General features: G+C 51.2%; 5 non-coding genes across 5 annotated transcripts; 1 reads left to right on the plus strand and 4 right to left on the minus strand.

The window, feature by feature from the left end:
• Nucleotides 1–503: 503 nt before the first annotated feature.
• On the minus strand, nt 504–666 carry LOC135033244 (U1 spliceosomal RNA). Its single transcript, XR_010228649.1, has one exon. It is a non-coding gene; the product is annotated as a U1 spliceosomal RNA (small nuclear RNA).
• Nucleotides 667–818: 152 nt separating this feature from the next.
• On the minus strand, nt 819–982 carry LOC135033236 (U1 spliceosomal RNA). The gene has a single exon (XR_010228641.1). It is a non-coding gene; the product is annotated as a U1 spliceosomal RNA (small nuclear RNA).
• Nucleotides 983–1,656: 674 nt separating this feature from the next.
• On the minus strand, nt 1,657–1,819 carry LOC135033239 (U1 spliceosomal RNA). Its single transcript, XR_010228644.1, has one exon. It is a non-coding gene; the product is annotated as a U1 spliceosomal RNA (small nuclear RNA).
• A 152-nt stretch (nt 1,820–1,971) lies between these two features.
• Nucleotides 1,972–2,135, minus strand: LOC135033214 (U1 spliceosomal RNA). Its single transcript, XR_010228618.1, has one exon. It is a non-coding gene; the product is annotated as a U1 spliceosomal RNA (small nuclear RNA).
• Nucleotides 2,136–21,404: 19,269 nt separating this feature from the next.
• On the plus strand, nt 21,405–21,478 carry TRNAS-ACU (transfer RNA serine (anticodon ACU)). Its single transcript has one exon. It is a non-coding gene; the product is annotated as a tRNA-Ser (tRNA).
• Nucleotides 21,479–23,376: the final 1,898 nt, after the last annotated feature.

Below are 23,376 nucleotides of genomic sequence, written 5' to 3' on the forward strand. Positions count from 1 at the left end.
CACCCCCAAACAACAAACCAAATGCAACAACTAGTGCAAGCATTCCTGGGGGAAGGCCTGCAGCAGATGGATTTGCATATGGTGATGTCATCCAAGCAGTGGGTCAAAGTTGGCTTCAACCCTCGTCTGCATATGAAAAGAAAAAAGGGATGTGCAGGGCATGGCGGCCTTTTGCGGCGCTTGGATGACCCCTAATTCACATTAAACACCTCCACCCTCCTTCGGTGTGGGGCTCATGTTGGCTATGCCCCAGCCCTAGAAGCATTCAAGCTGATTTCTTGCAGCAGCTGGGCACTGTAACAGCTCCAGAGCTGCTCTGTAAAGCATGTAAAAGGGTGAGGGCCCTGCAGCACTACCTGTAGTTTGCATTGACGTTGGAAGGCACAAAGTAAGCAGACAGGAGAGGTCATAATAGTACGCAAGGGCATAGAAGGGAGCGGCTCAAGAAAAGAGAAGTGGAAACAGACAGCAAACTAGGCTGGAGAGAGACCTGAGACAAAGAGATCTGAATTATACGAGAGCCGACCAGGGGAAACACAAATTATGCAGTCAAGTTTCCCACATTTGGGGAAATCGCAAGAGCAGCACACCCAGAGTGCAATGGGTGAGCCTTGCCCTGGGAGAAGCACCTTCATGATCATAGTATCTCACCTGGCAGGTAAGTAGGAGTTGGGCTAGAGCTGGGTAGGGTCGCTGCTCGGGCACTTCCCTGTCAAGTGAAGGAGATCCAAGTGAATCAGCACAAGGGAACTCTCGAAAGAAGAACAAGGCTAGATGAAGATCTGAGACAAATAAATCTGACTTTTACCAGAGCTGACCAGAGAAAAGCACAAACACAGTCCCCCACTACCACAAATAATGAAGTCGAGTTTCCCACATTTGGGGAAATCACAGGGGTCAGAATACCCAGAATGCAATGAATGAACCTCACCCTGGGATAACAGTCTTCATTACCATGATATCTCCTATGCAAAATAAGTATGATTTGGGATAGGGCTGGGGAGGGCCGCTGCTCAGGCACATCTCTGTCAAGTAAAGGAGATTCAACTGAGGCAGCACAAGGGAACTCTCATCTGGGGACAACAACTGCAGGGAGAACACATATTTTCAGATGAACATGGGAGGGCAGAAGGCTGCCTAATACTGAAGCACCCCCAAACAACAAACCAAATGCAACAACTAGTACAAGCATTCCTGGGGGATGGTCTGCAGAAGACGGATTTGCATACAGTGATGTCATCCAAGCGTTGGGCCAAAGTTGGCTGGAACCCTCATCTGCATATGAAAAGAGAAAAGGGGTATGTAGGGAATGGCGGCCTTTTGCGGCGCTTGGATGACCCTTAGTTCGCATTAAACACCCCCACCCTCCTTCGGTGTGGGGCTCATGTTGGCAATGCCCCAGCCCCTGAAGCATTCAAGCTGATTTCTTGCAGCAGCTTGGCACTGTAACAGCTCCAGAGCTGCTCTGTAATGCAAGTAAAAGTTTGTGGGCCCTGCAGCACTACCTGTAGTTTGCATTGTGCATTGGAAGGCACAAAGTAAGCAGACAGGAGGAGAAGTCAGGATAGTGCACAAGGGTATAGAAGGGAGGGGCTCAAAAAAAAAGAAGTGGAAACAGACTGCAAACTAGGCTGGAGAGAGACCTGAGACAAAGAGATCTGAATTATATGAAAGCAGACCAGTGGAAACACAAATTATGCAGTCAAGTTTCCCACATTTGGGGAAATCACAGGGGCAGCACACCCAGAGTGCAATGGGTGAGCCTTGCCCTGGGAGAAGCACCTTCATGATCATAGTATCTCACCTGGCAGGTAAGTAGGAGTTGGGCTAGAGCTGGGGAGGGTCGCAGCTTGGGCACCCCCCTGTCAAGTAAAGGAGATCCAACTGAGGCAGCACAAGGGAACTCTCGAAAGAAGAACAAGGCTAGAGGAAGATCTGAGACAAAGAAATCTGACTTTTACCAGAGCTGACCAGAGGAAAGCACAAACACAGTCCCCCACTACCACAAATAATGCAGTCAAGTTTCCCACATTTGGGGAAATCACAGGGGTCAGCATACCCAGAATGCAATGAATGAACCTCACCCTGGGAGAACAATCTTCATGACCATGGTATCTCCTATGCAAAATAAGTATGATTTGGGATAGGGCTGGGGAGGGCCGCTGCTCAGGCACATCTCTGTCAAGTAAAGAAGATTCAACTGAGGCAGCACAAGGGAACTCTCATCTGGGGACAACAACTGCAGGGAGAACACATATTTTCAGATGAACATGGGAGGGCAGAAGGCTGCCTAATACTGAAGCACCCCCAAACAACAAACCAAATGCAACAACTAGTGCAAGCATTCCTGGGGGAAGGCCTGCAGCAGATGGATTTGCATATGGTGATGTCATCCAAGCAGTGGGTCAAATTTGGCTTCAACCCTCGTCTGCATATGAAAAGAGAAAAGGGGCGTGCAGGGCATGGCGGCCTTTTGCGGCGCTTGGATGACCCCTAGTTCGCATTAAACACCTCCACCCTCCTTCGGTGTGGGGCTCATGTTGGCTATGCCCCAGCCCCTGAAGCATTCAAGCTGATTTCTTGCAGAAGCTGGGCACTGTAACAGCTCCAGAGCTGCTCTGTATGGCAAGTAAAAGGGTGTGGGCCCTGCAGCACTACCTGTAGTTCGCATTGTGCGTTGGAAGGCACAAAGTAAGCAGATGGGAGAAGTCAGGATAGTGCGCAAGGGCATAGAAGGGAGCGGCTCAAGAAAAGAGAAGTGGAAACAGACAGCAAACTAGGCTGGAGAGCTCTTCTGTCTATATTTTGCAAACCTGCTCTTGTCCTCTCCAGCTGCTCCATGTAGATTTGACGTCTGGAAAGGTGCATAACCCACTGACAAGCAGGCACACTCCTGCATGAGTTTTCTCTCTCACTAGCTGGATGATACACAATCATTTGCATGTGCTCCACCTCCGACACACCACCCACCCAACCACCCAGTGACCAGAGCCACCCACAAGCCAACTGGCTCCGTGATTTAATTTGCACAGTGTAGTCATCCAGGCAGCATGTCCTTCTCAATGGAAGGATCTCTGGTTCCATGGAATCTTCCACATTGGAATGCTGCGGAATAAAAAGGATTTAAATATTCAGCTTGCTAGCATTCAATGTACCTGCGGCTTGGCTTTAGCACATGGGTCTTCATCCTGTGGCCCTCCAGCTGCTGTGAAACTACACATCCCAGCATGCCCTGCCACAGTTTTGCTATTAAGGTATGCTAAAACTGAGGCAGGGCATGCTGGGATGTGTAGTTCCACAGCAGCTGGAGGGTCGCAGGTTGAAGACCCATGTTCTAGCATGCCTGTTCTATGATGCATGTACCGTGATGTCACAATCAGCTTGGAATGGGGTGTCTAGCAGGCATTTGCTGACAGCCACTTGAGGGAGACACACATCAGGAGATCGGAGGTCTTCGATGCCTTTCCAGCAAATGCACACCACCTGCTGCTGGTCTGGACACAAAACAATGCCCACAATCGAAGTCCCAAAATGCCCAACTACAGGATTCATGTAAGTAGTGAATTTAGGAATGAATTTAGAAGTAGGAAATGAAGTTAGTTCACAAGTACATTCAAATTCAGATCTAAAGTCTAGGTAGGCCTCACGTCCTGGCAGCCCCCAGCACTTAAAAATGCCTTGATAAGAGGTAGAGAATTAAATGTAGATAAAAAGTAGACACAAAATAAGACTCCACAGAGCAGTTATCAGGTGTCTTTATCAATTGTTGCATTTAAAAAATCAAGCAATTAGGGAACACAATGTTGCAACAATGTAACCCTATTTGCAAAATAGTACTAAATAAGTTTGTCGATGTAAGACATTTGCAAAGGCGCATCCAAAACACGCTGGAAAATGCAACTGAATCTGTTTTTGGAGGCTAGAATAGGAAATGTGCATCGGTCCTACAAGTACTGAAAGCTCTTCTACCATCTCCCTTTTCTGAAAAGCCATTTAATATATGGTTCCCAGATAGGGGACATATCAGATATTGCCTTTCAAAAGCAGCAAATATCATACCACTTCTATTGCCATCAAAGATAAACATTGATTGTTTTCAGATATTGGATTGAAAAAGCAGTCTTTATTGACATAAAGAAGAAAAAAACATACATAAACATTACACACATAAGTACTGTGTTGCAGCACAGATAAAACACAATACAAATGCTGTCGGTATAGTACAGTTCAAGAACTACAGCACAGGCCAGCCTACACTATAAATCATGAACTGCACTATACATTTAAACAATACAATAATACAACAGTTAATAAGGCTATGGGTGTGGAGTGTAAGAGGGTGAGGGAATCACAAGCCCGAAGCTTTATTGAAAGACCGACACATATAAAGGGAGGATTAATAAATACAAAGATATCCTTTACTATAGAATGTAGTCCAATCCGGTCTTTCAACTCTTCCACAACTTAAAAACGGATAGTGTTCCCAAGCCTTCCATCCTGGAATATCTTCAGTCTCTCGCCAATGAAGAAAACAATCCCTCCTGCAGACTCTTCAACCACGATACAAGATCACAGCCAAAAGGGCGAGAAGCAACTACACTTGCGTTTAACCAAAATAGCTAAAACTTAGTGGAGGAAAGTGCAGTGCACCAAAACATAAGCTGACACAATCATGGAGAATGCGCCAGCATATATGCTCTTCTATCTATATTTTGCAAACCTGCTCTTGTCCCCTCCAGCTGCTCCATGTAGATTTGACGTCTGGCAAGGTGCATAACCCACTGACAAGCAGGCACACTCCTGCATGAGTTTTCACTCTCACTAGCTGGATGATACACATTCATTTGCATGTGCTCCACCTCCGACACACCGCCCACCCAACCACCCAGTCACCAGAGCCACCCACAAGCCAACTGGCTCCGTGACTTAATTTGCACAGTGCAGTCATCCAGGCAGCATGTCCTTCTCAATGGAATAATCTCTGGTTCCATGGAATCTTCCGCATTGGAATGCTGCGGAACAAAAAGGATTTAAACATTCAGCTTGCTAGCATTCAATGTACCTGCGGCTTGGCTCTAGCACATGGGTCTTCATCCTGTGGCCCTCCAGCTGCTGTGAAACTACACATCCCAGCATGCCCTGCCACAGTTTTGCTATTAAGGTATGCTAAAACTGAGGCAGGGCATGCTGGGATGTGTAGTTCCACAGCAGCTGGAGGGTCGCAGGTTGAAGACCCATGTTCTAGCATGCCTGTTCTATGATGCATGTTCCGTGAAGTCACAATCAGCTTGGAATGGGGTATCTAGCAGGCATTTGCTGACAGCCACTTGAAGTAGACACACATCAGGAGATGCAGCATATCGGAGGTCTTCGATGCCTTTCCAGCAAATGCACACCACCTGCTGCTGGTCTGGACACAAAACAATGCCCACAATCGAAGTCCCAAAATGCCCAACTACAGGATTCATGTAAGTAGTGAATTTAGGAATGAATTTAGAAGTAGGAAATTAAGTTAGTTCACAAGTACATTCAAATTCAGATCTAAAGTCTAGGTAGGCCTCACGTCCTGGCAGCCCCCAGCATTTAAAAATGCCTTGATTAGAGGTAGGGAATTAAATGAAGATAAGAAGTAGACGCAAAATAAGACTCCACAGAGCAGTTATCAGGTGTCTTTATCAATTGTTGCATTTAAAAAATCAAGCAATTAGGGAACACAATGTTGCAACAATGTAACCCTATTTGCAAAATAGTACTAAATAAGTTTGTCGATGTAAGACATTTGCAAAGGCGCATTTAAAACACACTGGAAAATGCAACTGAATCTGTTTTTGGAGGCTAGAATAGGAAATGTGCATCGGTCCAACAAGTACTGAAAGCTCTTCTACCATCTTCCTTTTCTGAAAAGCCATTTAATATATGGTTCCCAGATAGGGGACATATCAGATATTGCCTTTCAAAAGCAGCAAATATCATACCACTTCTATTGCCATCAAAGATAAACATTGATTGTTTTCAGATATTGGATTGAAAAAGCAGTCTTTATTGACATAAAGAAGCAAAAAAACATACATAAACATTACACACATAAGTACTGTGTTGCAGCACAGCCAAAACACAATACAAATGCTGTCGGTATAGTACAGTTCAAGAACTACAGCACAGGCCAGCCTACACCAGTGTTGCCAACTCTGAAATGGAAAACAAGCAACCGATGACTGAAAAATAAGCCCAAAACAAGCCCAAACCAATCCTAAAAAGCCCCAAAAAAAGCCCAACTCAAGGTTGTTGTTTTTATATATATATATATATATATATATATATATTCCATAGACAAAAAACCTTACGGTTTCACATGTCCCATTAAGGCTTCTTAGACATGATCGAAATTTCAGAAACCTGTTGTAACTCTTCCACTCAAACTCCAAAAAGCAATGAAATTCCGATCATTAAGGCTGACGCCTTAATGGACGTGTTCCTTGCGCAATACAGATATGGTATGCCATCACAGCCTGTGGGTAAGTGCAGATTCAGCACTCTCACAGAGTGAGATTGCTGTCACTCACACAATGGTGGAGCTGCTAATTCACAGATTTGTGTGCTCATTGGAATACACACATGCAGTCTATGCAACTGAAGGTCTGAGCAGTTTTGTGGTGCTCCCATCCCACACAGTGCCCACAACCATCCCATTCGGTCACCACAACAATCCCACCTTGTTACAACATCCTTCTAACTCCATACATCCATCTCACTTAGTATACACATTTAGCTCCCTCAAACATCTTGGTTAATTGCTAAAACTATAATACCCTATCTACGGTCTATGCATCTACACTTACTTCCCCTATACACCCCCATGCTGCCCTGTCTTCCCCAATCCCTACTGCTGTGTTCTCCCATCTGTGCTAGTCTGTACTAACTTATCTGTACCATCTGTCTTTCCCCACCTGTGCCTTGTCTGTACCACCGTTTCCTTCTCTCTGTGCTGCTCAGTGTTTCCTTCTTCAACGTCACTCTGCCTCCTTCAGTACATGGCACACTATCTTCTCTCCCATCTGCATCAGTTTTCTACCCATCCATGCCAGTGTTTTCAACCCATCTGCACCGCTCTGTCTCCCTTCCCATACTTGCTGCTTAATCTACCCCCTATCCACACCACTCTTACCCCATTCATGTAGCTGACATCCTGAAGGTAAATTTCGTGGATCCTGCGCTCTTGGCAGGGGATAACCGCTACAGCCCACCCCCCAGTGGTCCGGAAACGCCTCCGTTGTGCAGACCATGCCCTGCCAATGGCATTCTAACGCTGTTTGCACGCCCCCCTCCTTCCCCGCAACCATCTCTGCCTATCAATCAGGCAGGGTGATCGCAGCCATTGAAATGCTGATAGCACCTCACTGGGCTCCTGGGGTACGCACGCGCAGTGCGGCCATTGCACGTGCGCACCTCACAAACTAATTCAGACTGCGATTGCTGCTGCTGCGGTCTGAATTACCCCCTGTGTTTCTTTGTCCCCCCCATCAGTGCTGCTTAGTGTTCCCTCTATCCACACACTTCTGTTCCCCCATCCACACCGCTCTCCTCCCTCCAATCAACAACACTCTTACCTCATCTGAGCAGCTTTGTCTTCCGCTCAGACTTTCAGTTGCATAGACTGCATGTGTGTATTCCAATGAGCACACAAATCTGTGAATTAGCAGCTCCACCATTGTGTGAGTGACAGCAATCTCACTCTGTGAGAGTGCTGAATCTGCACTTACCCACAGGCTGTGATGGCATACCATATCTGTATTGCGCAAGGAACACGTCCATTAAGGCGTCAGCCTTAATGATCGGAATTTCATTGCTTTTTGGAGTTTGAGTGGAAGAGTTACAACAGGTTTCTGAAATTTCGATCATGTCTAAGAAGCCTTAATGGGACATGTGAAACCGTAAGGTTTTTTGTCTATGGAATTTCATCGCTTTTTTTAAATTTATTTTTTTTATTCAGAAATGTAAAATTTCACTGTAAGAATAAACATTTGATTATTTAAATGTTTAATGAAAATGTTCGTATAACATCACTGTTCTGTGCAAAATTATTTTATTAACCAAACCGAATTGTTTAAGGTCCATACACACTTAACGATTTAATGAGCAACGTCGCTCATTTTCCCCCTCCTTGAGCGACGTCGCTCGTTTTATCGTTAAGTGTGTATGCCGCCAGCGACGAACGATGCGCGGCCCCGCGGGTCGGCAACAATCGTCGCTGTCGGTAGGTCATGCATGAAGGATGTGGACTGTCGTCCACGACCTTCATGCAGGGCTGGCGGGGGCGTGACGTCACTGAGCGATATGAGCGGTCATATCGCTCAGTGTGTACAGTCGGCCGCCGGCCGGCCCGGGAGGGGGAAACATTAGACGATGTCGCTCACAGAGCGACATCGTTTAATGTGTATTGGCCTTGAGACTTTAGTCAAAATATTTTGCTGCCTTTGCAGCTGATGCAGGGAGGGGGGTAGGCGGCAGCAGCCTGTGACTGAGGCTGGAGGTAAGCGTGAAATGCATTGCTTGTACGTGTGAGTGTGTGGTGTCAGGTGCTGCGCGTGTATGTGTGTGTGTGTCAGGTGCTGCCTGTGTATCAGCTCCTGTGTGTGTGTGTGTGTTTGTCTGATGGTGCGTGTGTATGCGTCAGCTGCCGCACGTGTGTGTGTCAGGTGTTGCGGGTGCATATGTGTGTGAGTATCAGGTGCTCCGCGTGTGTACAAGTGTATGTCTGGTGCTGTGCATGAATACGTATGTCTGTGTCAGGTGCTGCGCGTGTACATGAGTGTGCGTCAGGTGCTGCACGTGTACATGAGTGTGCATTAGGTGCTGCGCGTGTACATGAGTGTGCGTCGGGTGCTGCATGTGTACATGAGTGTGCATTAGGTGCTGCGCGTGTACACGAGTGTGCGTCAGTTGCTGCGTGTGTACATGAGTGTGCGTCAGGTGCTGCACGTGTACATGTGTGTGCGTCAGGTGCTACACGTGTCTATGTGTGTGAGTAAGGTGCTGCATGTGTATGTGTGTGTCTGATGGTGTGCGTGTATATGTATGTGTCAGGTGCTGCGTGTATATGCATGTGTCAGGTGCTGCATGTTTATTTTATTGTGTCTGATGCTACGTGTGTCAGGTGCCGCACGTGTATATGTGTGTGTGTCAGGTGTTGCGCGTGTATGTGTGGGTCAGGTGCTGCATGTTTATTTTATTGTGTCTGATGCTACGTGTGTGTGTGTCAGGTGCCGCACGTGTATGTGTGTGTGTGTGTGTGTCAGGTGTTGCGCGTGTATGTGTATGTCAAGTGCCGTTCCCCTTCTTCCCATCCCAGCTCTCTCTGTAGAATACAGCTCTGCACCCAGAGAGAGGGAAAGACCAGGGGGCTGATCACTGCACTGCTCACTTTTTGGTCATGAGTTCGGCCTCCTGTTTCTTCCAGTGCTGTGTTCCTGCAGCCCAGCCCTCCCTGTTGATCCAGAGAATCAGCCCTTCCTTCCCCTGCCAGAGAGAGAGAGCCCGAGGCAGAGACACTCTTCCCGTAGCTGGCTTACCCCCAGTACTTCAGCACTGGTCATGCGGCAGTCAACAAAGGAGACCAGCAGGGGGTTCTGGCAGCATCAGCTGTGGCCGCAGCTGGATCGGGGAGGCCTGTAGTGTCTGAGGTGGGCAGCACTTCCTCCGCCGCTGTCACCTTCCCCTGCCGGAGAGAAAGCCAGAGACATACCCTTCCCGCAGCTGGGCTACCCCTAGTACCTCAGCGCTGGCCAGGCGGAAGTCTATGGAGGGGACCGGCAGGGGTTTCAGGCCGCAGCAGCAGCGGCCGCAGCCAGATCAGGGAGGCCTGCAGGGTCAGAGCTGGGCAGCACTTCCACCAACACTGTCACCTCTGTGCTGGGCATGTACACCAGTCCGTACGGACGGAGGTGTCCACAACAGGCAGCAGTATAATGAGTCAGACAAACTCATTCACGCTGCCCACTGCTGCGCCGCATGCCCTCGATGGAGGAAGCCTAGATGCGGTCCCCAGCGGCAGCGAGGGAGAAGGGTGATCACATCACCCTTCAACCCGGCACCTCACAATCAGCTGGGGATCTGCAGTAGCTTCATCTCTCTCTTCCTCTCCCTCTCTGACAGCACAGCAGCCCCTCTGGGTCCCATGTAGCTCTGCCCCCCTGCTCACAGTTCACTCGGCCTCTCCTGATTAAAAAGAAAATAAGAGCTTGAGCTGCTGCTCAGATGCGAGGAGGGGACGGGCGGTAGGTCCTCTGTGAGTACACTACACAGTCAAAATTAACTCTGACTCCTCACAACAGTGTGGACTGCGGGCGACGTCAGACGCCAATTTGGGGGTACTTGCCGCACTACCTGCCCATCAAGCCCAACGTGGTGCCATGGTGCCAGCCCCGCCCACTATATGGATTCCATTTTGTATTAGGAACCCTATAACAGCATTCCGACATCCCTCCCTATGACGCTGCCATCCATACACTGCCGCTCTCATACATCCGTACACCGCCACTCTCATACATCCGCACACTGCCGCTCTCACACTACTGTACACTGCTGCTCTCATACATCCATACACTGCCGCTCTCATACATCCGTACAACCCCGCTCTCATACATCCGCACACTGCCGCACTCTTACAGCCGCACACCATCGCACTCTTACAGCCGCACACCATCGCACTCTTACAGCCGCACACCGACGCAGTTATACAGCCGTACATTGCCGCTCTCATACATCCGCACACTGCCGCTCTCATACATCCGCACACTGCCGCTCACATCTATACAAACATAGCCTCCATACATCTACACATCCAATCCCCGCGCAAGGGAACACTGAAATCACTATCACTTTTGCCCGGGGTGTGACCACAGCCAGCCACTACTCCGGCCACCTTCTTGTGACACCAAAATGCATCTCACCTATCATCAGGGTGGTGCTGCTGCTGGGGGTGGGTTGCTGCCTCAGTCTCCTGGTTGGTGCTGCGATTGGAGGGGGTACTGCTTCCCTGTGCTGCCACTGTCTCCCGGATCATCGTGCCGCTGGCTGAATTGCAGCTTGACGCTACTGCTGCCGGGAGTAACAGCTTCCTGGCTGTTGTTGCTGGTGGCTGCCTACTGCTCATTGCCGCCGGAACACTGACCGGCTCGGCAGTGATGCTGGCGGAGGAGTAGTGGCGGTGGGGTGGGGGGGTGCCTGTTCCCTTCCCTCGAGCATGCCGCAGTGTAAAAAAAAAAATAATAAATAGAGAGCATACCAGGGTGAGAGTCTGTATGGATCACAGTGATTACACGGGGCACAGCATAAGGACACCTTGCTGTGAGGGGCTCTGCCCACACAGATTGCTGCACCCTCTCTGATGTCAGCCGCTGCCCTCTCGTTCTCTGGGCGGCCAGTTCCAGTGTGAGGTAGGAGAGGAAGAGAACACACAGGAGAGCAGCCCTGATATATAACAGAGGTGGAAGTTCTATAGGCAGCAGAGACGGAGACCAGCCAGCCAGTCTCCCAGTGCCCTGATCACTACACGCCGCCAGCACAGCATTACAGGAGGGTCCTATAGTGCTGCCCTGAGCTAACAGGTGTGTGTACCAAGTGTACCCCGTACAGTGTGCTGCGCCCTGGTGTCTCTGAGAAGGGTGAGGTCACCGTGCCGCTTTAGTATATGGCTTTTCCTTAGTACTGTACGTTACAGCCCTGCACTAGTAGTGGCAACTCTGCCCTATGTGAACCTGTGAGGTTATTTTCCTATTTACAGAATAACCGGGGAGAAGGCGGCCATATTGCGGCTCTCAAGTGAAGGCACTCTAGTACACCCCCTGCTGGCGGCCACTGTGCAGGCGCAACAAATTGAAATGCCCGATCTCTATAATGGGGCATATTTCTCTTAATTAAAAAAAACCTGTAACTTTCTGAAAAACCACAACCCCAAAAGGCACTTCACTGGGACATGCTCTATCTAATAAAACAAACCCCAAGTCATATATACATATATATATATATATATATATATATATATACACACACACACACACACACACACACACACACACACACACACACTCATGTATATACATGTATACACAAATACACGTATGTACATGTTTATGTATGTATAATACACTGATAAAGTACATTATATTTATGAATTAATTGCTTCCCGATTCTGCAGCAGCATCATCAGCACCACCAGTGTTACTCACAGTCACTTCACACTGACTGCTGCACAACACATCATTTAATTTCCGGGCCGCCCGCCACCTGGTGAAGAGACATGGGAGATGAAGGACCAGCAGTGCCACGTTGAGCGGAAGTATTGTGAATTAGTTACCCACACACTCCTTGTGACACCTGTTCCCCGTCTGCCCTCCCACCCGCCGCCTGCCGTCCGGAACCCGCACTGACAATTAAGTCTCAGCAGAATGTGTCTGCCGGCGGCTCCCAGTCCCCAGTGGTGTGGCGGCCGCGGCACACTAGGACTGAGAGACCGCAGCCGGAGGAAAGCACAGGTGGGCGGGAGGAGAGCATGAGCGGACATCACCACGTCACATTGCAAGGTGACGCCAGTCCCCCCAGTGAGGCCGCCGACGAATGCACTCAGCATAGTATTAGCAGCAGGCAGAGGGGGGGCGGGCGTAGCGGTGGTGAGAGGTACGGAAATGAGCTGCAGGCTAGGCTCCACCGATCACACACCGATCACTGTGCTACAGCAAGCGTGGCGTGCAGCGGTGCTGGACATTAGGGAGTGCCTGTGCGCACCAGGCACCCCCTGTACGCACGCCTATGCGCTACCACCCCCGATATGCCACACTACATCACTATGCTATAGCCCTCCCATATGCTGCACTTCATAATTACACTATACCCCCCATACAACATACTACATCACCACACTACACTACTCACAATAAAATTAAAACATCCCAGTTCCTCATTCTTAATGAGCTCACGTGAGTTCTCTCCCCAAAGGAGCTCCAGACCAAGTAACAATGAAGACACCAGCAGCGTGTAGGGGGCAGGCCTGGTCCACTTGTCAGGAGAGAGCAGTCACTGGAGGGTAAGAAGGGGGCGGGGCCTAGTCCTACAGACGGGAGAGAGCACAGACAGGAGAGAGCAAGGTACAGGGGTAGAAGGGGACGGCTGATGTGAAGAAGGGGGCGGGGCCTATTCTTACAGGCTTTCAAAATTCGACTTTTTAAAATTCGACATTTGACAAATTCGACTTTTCTGCAATGGTACAAATGCAGCAATTCGACAAAAGTATATTCAATTGAAGTTTGTAAATTCGACAACAGTGCTTTTAAACAGTAAATTCGTCATTTTCAATCCGCCACACTTTGCAGGCGGAATCTAATAAATAAAAGTTTTGTTTTTTTGGTAATAGCATATCTATATTAGAAGGGATTAGGTACTTGGTTTGTCTTTTTTGGAGGCACAAGTATTATTTATATATTTTTTAAAAGATTATTATTTTTTAAATGGAAAGTAAAAAACCCGAAAAAAAAAATTGCGTGGGGTCCCCCCTCCAAGCATAACCAGCCTCGGGCTCTTCGAGCCGGTCCTGGTTCTAAAAATCCGGGGGAAAAACGGACAGGGGATCCCCCGTATTTTTAAAACCAGCACCGGGCTCTGCGCCTGGTGCTGGTGCAAAAAATACGGGGGACAAAAAGAGTAGGGGTCCTCCGTATTTTTTACACCAGCATCGGGCTCCACTAGCTGGACAGATAATGCCACAGCCGGGGGTCACTTTTATACAGTGCCCTGCGGCCGTGGCATTAAATATCCAACTAGTCACCCCTGGCCGGGGTACACTGGGGGAGTGGGGACCCCTTCAATCAAGGGGTCCCCCCCCCCAGCCACCCAAGGGCCAGGGGTGAAGCCCGAGGCTGTCCCCCCCCATCCAAGGGCTGCGGATGGGAGGCTGATAGCCTTGAGAAAATTGAAAGAATATTGTTTTTTCCAGTAGTACTACAAGTCCCAGCAAGCCTCCCCCGCAAGCTGGTACTTGGAGAACCACAAGTACCAGCATGCGGGAGAAAAACGGGCCCGCTGGTACCTGTAGTTCTACTGGAAAAAAAATACCCAAATAAAAACAGGACACAGACACCGTGAAAGTATAACTTTATTTCACACCTGCCAACACACACATACTTACCTATGTTGACACGAAGCAGTCGGTCCTCTTCTCCAAGTAGAATCCACGGGTACCTGAAAATAAAAGATAATTATACTCACCTGATCCAGGTTCCAGATTAAATCCACGTACTTGGCAAAACAACAAACCGTACACCGGGACCATACGGACTGAAAGGCGTCCCATGTTTACACATGGGACCCCTTTCCACGAATGCAGACATCCGAATCTCGTGAGAATCCGACAGCGGGATGATGACGTTCGGGCGCGCTCGGGTTAGCCGAGCAAGGCGGGAAGGTTCGAACCTGCCTCGTGTAAAATGGGTGAAGTTCGGGGGGTCCGGATTCCGACTAACCGAACCCACTCATCACTAGTATGTGCGTGTGTGTGTCAGGCGCTGCGTGTCTGTGTCAGGCGCTGCGTGTCTGCGTGTCAGGCGCTGCGTGTGAGTGCGTGTGCGTGTCAGGCGCTGCGTGTGAGTGCGTGTCAGGCGCTGCGTGTCAGTGCGTGTGCGTGTCAGGCGCTGCGTGTCAGTGCGTGTGCGTGTCAGGCGCTGCGTGTGAGTGTCAGGCGCTGCGTGTGAGTGTCAGGCGCTGCGTGTGAGTGCGTATGCATGTCAGGCGCTGCGTGTGAGTGCGTGTGCGTGTCAGGCGCTGCGTGTGAGTGTGTGTCAGGCGCTGCGTGTGAGTGCGTGTGCGTGTCAGGCGCTGCGTGTGAGTGCGTGTGAGCGTGTCTGTCAGGCGCTGCGTGTGTGTCAGGTGCTGCGTGTCTGTGTGTGTCAGGCGCTGCGTGTCTGTGTGTGTCAGGCGCTGCGTGTCTGTGTGTGTCAGGCGCTGCGCGTCTGTGTGTGTGTGTCAGGTGCTGCGTGTCTGTGTGTCAGGTGCTGCGTGTGTGTCAGGTCCGTGTGAGTGTCAGGTGCTGCGTCTGTGTGTGTGTGTGTGTGTCAGGTGCTGCCTGTGTGTGTGTGTGTGTCAGGTGCTGCATGTCTGTATGTGTGTGGGTTTGTCAGGTGCTGCATATCTGTGTGTGTGGGTGTGTCAGGTGCTGCATGTCTGTGTGTGTGTGTCTGTCAGGTGCTGCATGTCTGCGTGTGTGTGTCAGGCGCTGCATGTCTGCGTGTGTGTGTCAGGCGCTGCATGTCTGCGTGTGTGTGTCAGGCGCTGCATGTCTGCGTGTCAGGTGCTGCATGTGTGTGTGTGTCAGGTGCTGCGTGTGTGTGTGTCAGGTGCTGCGTGTGTGTGTGTGTGTCAGGTGCTGCGTGTGTGTGTCAGGTGCTGCGTGTGTGTGTCAGGAGCTGCGTGTGTGTGTCAGGTGCTGCGTGTCTGCGTGTGTCAGGTGCTGCATGTGTCAGGTGCTGCGTGTGTCAGGTGCTGCGTGTGTGCGTGTGTCAGGTGCTGCGTGTGTGCGTGTGTCAGGTGCTGCGTGTCTGCGTGTGTCAGGTGCTGCGTGTGTGTGTGTCAGGTGCTGCGTGTGTGTGTGTGTCAGGTGCTGCGTGTGTGTGTGTCAGGTGCTGCGTGTGTGTGTGTCAGGTGCTGCGTGTCTGCGTGTGTGTGTCAGGTGCTGCGTGTCTGCGTGTGTGTGTCAGGTGCTGCGTGTGAGTATGTCAGGTGCTGCGTGTGAGTGCATGTGTCAGGTGCTGCGTGTGTGTGTCAGGTGCTGCGTGTGTGTGTCAGGTGCGTGTGAGTGTGTGTCAGGTACGTGTGAGTGTGTGTGTCAGGTGCTGCGTGTGTGTCAGGTGCTGCGTGTGCGTCAGGTGCTGCGTGTGCGACAGGCGCTGCGTGTGCGACAGGCGCTGCGAGTGCGACAGGCGCCGCGTGTGTGTCAGGCGCTGCGTGTGTGTCAGGCGCTGCGTGTCTGTGTGTGTCATTCGCTGCGCGTCTGTGTGTGTCAGGTGCTGCGTGAGAGTGTGTGCATGTGTGTCAGGGTCCGTGTGAGTGTCAGGTGCTGCGTCTGGGGACGGCGGGGGGGGGGGGGGTGGACGATGGACGGACACACGGCGGGGAGGGCGGGGGGGGATGGACGGACACACGGCGGGGAGGGATGGACGGACACACGGCGGGGGGGGGATGGACGGACACACTGCGGGGAGGGCGGGGGGGGATGGACGGACACACGGCAGGGAGGGCGGGGGAGAGAGGGTGGACGGACACACGGCAGGGAGGGCGGGGGGGGATGACGGACACACGGCAGGGGAGGGCGGGGGGGGATGGACTGACACAGCAGGGCGGGCGGGGGGGATGGACGGACACAGCAGGGAGGGCGGGGGGGGTGGATGGACGGACACAGCAGGGAGGGGCGGGGGAGGGGATGGACGGGACACAGCAGGGAGAGCGGGGGGGGATGGACGGACACAGCAGGGAGGGCGGGGGGATGGACGGACACAGCAGGGAGGGGCGGGGGGGGGGATGGACGGACACAGCAGGGAGGGCGGGGGGGGATGGACGGACACAGCAGGGAGGGCGGGGGGGGGATGGACGGACACAGCAGGGAGGGCGGGGGGGGGATGGACGGACACAGCAGGGAGGGCGGGGGGGGTTGCACGGACACAGCAGGGAGGGCGGTGGGGGGGGATGGACGGACACAGCAGGGAGGGCGGGGGGGGGGATGGACGGACACAGCAGGGAGGGCGGGGGGGGGGGATGGACGGACACAGCAGGGAGGGCGGGGGGGGGGATGGACGGACACAGCAGGGAGGGCGGGGGGGGGATGGACGGACACAGCAGGGAGGGCGGGGGGGTTGCACGGACACAGCAGGGAGGGCGGTGGGGGGGATGGACGGACACAGCAGGGAGGGCGGGGGGGGATGGACGGACACAGCAGGGAGGGCGGGGGGGATGGACGGACACAGCAGGGAGGGCGGGGGGGGGGTGGACGGACACAGCAGGGAGGGCGGGGGGATGGACGGACACAGCAGGGAGGGCGGGGGGGGTGGACGGACACAGCAGGGAGGGCGGGGGGGATGGACGGACACAGCAGGGAGGGCGGGGGGGGGATGGACGGACACAGCAGGGAGGGCGGGGGGGGATGGACGGACACAGCAGGGAGGGCGGGGGGGATGGACGGACACAGAAGGGACGGCGGGGGGGATGGACGGACACAGCAGGGAGGGCGGGGGGGGATGGACGGACACAGCAGGGAGTGCGGGGGGGGGATGGACAGACACAGCAGGGAGTGCGGGGGGGGGATGGACGGACACAGCAGGGAGGGCGGGGGGGTGGACGGACACAGCAGGGAGGGAGGGAGGGCGGGGGGGATGGACGGACACAGCAGGGAGGGCAGGGGGGAGATGGACGGACACAGCAGGGAGGGCGGGGGGGATGGACGGACACAGCAGGGAGGGCGGGGGGGTGGACGGACACAGCAGGGAGGGCGGGGGGGGTGGACGGACACAGCAGGGAGGGCGGGGGGGGTGGACGGACACAGCAGGGAGGGCGGGGGGGGGATGGACGGACACAGCAGGGAGGGCGGGGGGGGGGTGGACGGGACACAGCAGGGAGGGTGGGGGATGGACGGACACAGCAGGGAGGGCGGGGGGGAATGGACAGACACAGCAGGGAGGGCGGGGGGGAATGGACAGACACAGCAGGGAGGGCGGGGGGGAATGGACAGACACAGCAGGGAGGGCGGGGGGGAATGGACAGACACAGCAGGGAGGGCGGGGGGGGAATGGACAGACACAGCAGGGAGGGCGGGGGGGAATGGACAGACACAGCAGGGAGGGCGAGGGGGAATGGACACACACAGCAGGGAGGGCGGGGGGGAATGGACAGACACAGCAGGGAGGGCGGGGGGGAATGGACAACACAGCAGGGAGGGCGGGGGGGAATGGACAGACACAGCAGGGAGGGCGGGGGGGAATGGACAGACACAGCAGGGAGGGCGGGGGGAATGGACAGACACAGCAGGGAGGGCGGGGGGGGAATGGACAGACACAGCAGGGAGGGCTGGGGGGAATGGACAGACACAGCAGGGAGGGCGGGGGGGAATGACAGCAGGGAGGGCGGGGGGGATGGACGGACACAGCAGGGAGGGCGGGGGGGGGATGGACGGACACAGCAGGGAGGGCGGGGGGGATGGACGGACACAGCAGGGAGGGCGGGGGGGGATGGACGGACACAGCAGGGAGGGCGGGGGGGATGGACGGACACAGCAGGGAGGGCGGGGGGGGATGGACGGACACAGCAGGGAGGGGCGGGGGGGGATGGACGGACACAGCAGGGAGGGCGGGGGGGATGGACGGACACAGCAGGGAGGGCGGGGGGGGGATAGACGGACACAGCAGGGAGGGCGGGGGGGGGGATGGACGGACACAGCAGGGAGGGCGGGGGGGGGGGTGGACGGACACAGCAGGGAGGGCGGGGGGGGTGGACGGACACAGCAGGGAGGGCGGGGGGGGATGGACGGACACAGCAGGGAGGGCGGGGTGGGGATGGACGGACACAGCAGGGAGGGCGGGGGGGATGGACGGACACAGCAGGGAGGGCGGGGGGGGATGGACGGACACAGCAGGGAGGGCGGGGGGGGATGGACGGACACAGCAGGGAGGGCGGGGGGGGGATGGACGGACACAGCAGGGAGGGGGGGGGGGGGATGGACGGACACAGCAGGGAGGGCGGGGGGGGATGGACTGACACAGCAGGGAGGGCGGGGGGGGATGGACGGACACAGCAGGGAGGGGCGGGGGGGGGGATGGACGGACACAGCAGGGAGGGCGCGGGGGGGATGGACGGGACACAGCAGGGAGGGCGGGGGGGGGATGGACGGACACAGCAGGGAGGGCGGGGGGGGATGGATGGACGGACACAGCAGGGAGGGCGGGGGGGGGATGGACGGACACAGCAGGGAGGGCGGGGGGGGGATGGACGGACACAGCAGGGAGGGCGGGGGGGGGATGGACGGACACAGCAGGGAGGGCGGGGGGGGATGGACGGACACAGCAGGGAGGGCGGGGGGGGATGGACGGACACAGCAGGGAGGGCGGGGGGGGATGGACGGACACAGCAGGGAGGGCGGGGGGGGAGGGCGGGGGGGGGATGGACGGACACAGCAGGGAGGGCGGGGGGGGGATGGACGGACACAGCAGGGAGGGCGGGGGGGGATGGACGGACACAGCAGGGAGGGCGGGGGGGGGATGGACGGACACAGCAGGGAGGGCGGGAGAAGTAGAAGAAAAATAAGAAATGATAGTATACATCCTGCCGACGCTCCCGCTGAGGTAAGTGGACCCGGCTTCCTCCGAGCTGCGGCTATCTCCTCCCGCTGACACTCCTGAAGGGGACCCGTCTTCCTCCGGTTCTCTCCGTGTGACTGCTCCGTCGTTCTCCTCCCCCTGTAAGGCTCCCTCCGTCGCTCACGTCCCGCGATCTCCTCCGGATCTTGTAGACGCTCCCTCCTTCTCGTCCTCCCGCCGCCTGCAGCTGTCCTCGTCATGCACGAGACACTGCTTCCAGCGCTCTCCTCGTGCACAACTGCCAGTACACAGCGCGTGAGGCTACTAGAGCCATTATGCCACCAATGACAAGCTCATCTATGTTCACCCCCTGCTGGCGGCCACTGCGCAGGCGCAACAAATTGAAAAGCCCTATCTTTAAAATGGGGCATATTTTACTTAATTAAAAAAAAACTATAACTTTCTCAAAAACCACAACCCCAAAAGGCACTACACTGGGACATACTCTATCTAATAAAACAAACCCCAAGTCTTAATTCGTCCTCTATCCTGAGTTATGCCTTCCCAAAAAAAATCTCATTCACTCTATGGGACAACCATGTCAAAAAGCCATACAGGAAGTCGCAGAAAAAAACTGACAGTTGAAACTTTAGGTTACTCCCAATTCCTCATTTTTTATTATTTTACCCTGAAATTTGGCATGCAGCACCGGGTGACGATTCTACGCGTCCATGCCAAATTTCAGCTCAGTACGTCTAATCACTTTTGAGGTGTAGCCCTTCAAACACCATGCCCCCATCTCAGAAGTTCCCTATGGGAGAATTCCGTTTGTTCGATTCAGCCTTAATATAAGGGCACGACCGTGCCCTTATAATATATATATATATATAAACAGACATTATTGTTTGTCTTATTAAAATACATATAATTATTTATATAATCTGCCTTTAAGGTCTTTACAATGATATTTATCAGCACAAAACTGGCTTTTAAAGAATACTGGAATTTTTATAAATATTATAGTTAGAGTTGTGAATTTAAGATACTATGCTTTCATGTTTCCTCTAAAGAAAAATCTCAAGTGAAAATTGCCAACTGTATATACTGTATCTGTGGTCATTTGTATTCACTGTGAAATATTTATTCTATGGAAAGATAAAACAAATAATCTTACAACATCCAACTTTGTACTTCTATTAAATAAATTAAGAGGCCAAATCAAGGTAACAAAACAAAAGATTATTAAGACAATTCAAAATAATAAATGCATATATAAATATTAAATAGTAACTCAATTCAATAAATAACAAAGGAATTACTGAGAGGTAAAGTGCATTGCAGATGGCACACTGTGAGGTAAAGTGCATGGTACACTGTGTGAAGTAAAGTGCATTGCAGATGGCATACTATGTGAGGTAAAGTGCATGGCACACTGTGTGAAGTATAGTGTATTGCAGATAGCACACTGGGGGTCATTCTGAGTTGTTCGCTCGTTGCCGATTTTTGCAACGGAACGATTAAGGCAAAAATGCGCATGCGTATGGTACGCAGTGCGCATGCGCTAAGTAATTTAGAACAAAACTTAGTAGATTTACTCACGTCCGAACGAAGAATTTTCATCATTGAAGTGATCGGAGTGTGTTTTTGGAGGTTAGAATAGATGCAGGATCAAGTAGCTCAATGGGTAGGGTATTTGATTAGAATTCAACAGGTTATAGGTTTGAATCCTGGGTATGATAGTTTGAGGTGTTATTTAATAAAGCAGTGCCTCGTGCCTCGTTTTGGATTACTTTAATTAACAAAAAAAAAATGCATATAGCAGAGGATAGTTTCAATCTGCCTACCTCTGGGTTATGTGCCCAGCATGCTTCCATTGCTGTACTCTGCTGCACATGTAAGTGCAATAGATCCTGAAGCACTCACTCATCATGGGAAAGTACCAATGTGTTTCTTCGTTGGTTGATGGAAGAAACATCTTACAAAAACTCTCCAGATTATTGACTTTTTAAAGTTTTTCTAGGAAACGTTTTAGATGAATGCTTATTAGCCTTTGTCAGTACGTACTTTTTGCAAATTGTCTCTGTGGCGCAATCGGTTAGTGTGTCTGGCTACTAACCAAAAGGTTGGTGGTTCAATCCCACCCAGGGACATAATTGACCTTGTGATCAGGTTTTGGTGATATTTAAGTAGACAAGTCAAAATTTCAAACCCCCTGTTATGGTGTAGGGTACCTGGCCTTCTCTGATGTAATCAGAGTTAGATTTGATTCAGTGATTTTATAAAAAACAGCTAGGAAGCACAATTTAGCAATGGGTTGCAGAGAAAAAAAATATGCTGGCAGAAAAATCCAATTGAGTGATTAAACAGCTCTTCATTTTCTGCCTTTATTTTTATGCTAACAAATTTGTTCTCTAAAAAGTGTCCACAAAGCCAAGTCTCTGATTAACACCTTTGTAGGGATGGTTTTTCACCTATAACTAAATTAAACTTGCTTCATTGGAAAGGCAGCAAGATGCATCCTAATTTCAATGTCTACTGAAATAATACAGGTTGACACCAGGAAACATTAACGCCACTGCATCCTTGCTGCTTTCTCATGTAGAAGTCTGTTTAATGTGAAAACAAGGTGATATCTAATTAGCACACAGGTAAGGAATTAAGAAAATCTTTATTTAAGGGTGAAGATGTTTCTCACAAAATCGTTGCCCCAATGCATCATTGAAATTCAAGCTGGAAAGATCACTTGTACATTTTGTATTGCTCTTCTGGTGACAATGTAGTTTGTTTTTGTCAATTACCCTTTTAATAATAGGGTAAAGAAAATTAAGTGGATTTTTTAAAGAAAACTATACTGTCAATATACTATTAAAACAAATTAAAATGGTAAAAGTTATTGTACTTTAAGTAAAAATAAAAGAGCAAAAATATCAATCCCAGTTTTGATTACTTTAATTAACAAAAAAAATGCATATAGCAGAGGATAGTTTCAATCTGCCTACCTCTGGGTAATGGGCCCAGCATGCTTCCATTGCAGTACTCTGCTGCACATGTAAGTGCAAGAGATCCTGAAGCACTCACTCATCATGGGAAAGTACCAATGTGTTTCTTCATTGGTTGATGGAAGAAACATCTTACAAAAACTCTCCAGATTATTGACTTTTTAAAGTTTTTCTAGGAAACGTTCTAGATGTATGCTTATTAGACTTTGTCAGTATGTACTTTTTGCAAAGTGTCTCTGTGGCGCAATCGGTTAGTGTGTCTGGCTACTAACCAAAAGGTTGGTGGTTCAATCCCAACCAGGGATGTAATTGACCTTGTTATCAGATTTTGGTGATCTTTAAGTAGACAAGTCAAAATTTCAAACCCCCTGTTATGGTGTAGGGTACCTGGCCTTCTCTGATGTAATCAGAGTTAGATTTGATTCAGTGATTTTATAAAAACAGCTAGGAAGCACAATTTAGCAGTGGGTTGCAGAGAAAAAGAAATATGCTGGCAAAAAAAATCCAATTGAGTGATTAAACAGCTCTTCATTTTCTGGCTTTATTTTTATGCTAACAAATTTGTTCTTTGAAAAGTGTCCACAAAGCCAAGTCTCTGATTAACACCTTTGTAGGGATGGTTTTTCACCTATTACTAAATTAAACTTGCTTCATTGGAAAGGCAGCAAGATGCATCCTCATTTCAATGTCTACTGAAATAATACAGGTTGACACCAGGAAACATTAACGCCACTGTATCCTTGCTGCTTTCTCATGTGGAAGTCTGTTTAATGTGAAAACAAGGTGATATCTAATTAGCACACAGGTAAGGAATTAAGAAAATCTTTATTTAAGGGTGAAAATGTTTCTCACAAAATCGTTGCCCCAATGCATCATTGAAATTCAAGCTGGAAAGATGATTTTAATATATCACTTGTACATTTTGTATTGATCTTCTGGTGACAATGTAGTTTGTTTTTGTCAATTACCCTTTTAATAATAGGGTAAAGAAAATTAAGTGGATTTTTTAAAGAAAACTATACTGTCAATATACTATTAAAACAAATTAT

The sequence above is a fragment of the Pseudophryne corroboree genome, unplaced genomic scaffold (genome assembly GCF_028390025.1).
Source record: "Pseudophryne corroboree isolate aPseCor3 unplaced genomic scaffold, aPseCor3.hap2 scaffold_568, whole genome shotgun sequence".
NCBI classification, from domain to species: Eukaryota; Metazoa; Chordata; class Amphibia; order Anura; family Myobatrachidae; genus Pseudophryne; species Pseudophryne corroboree.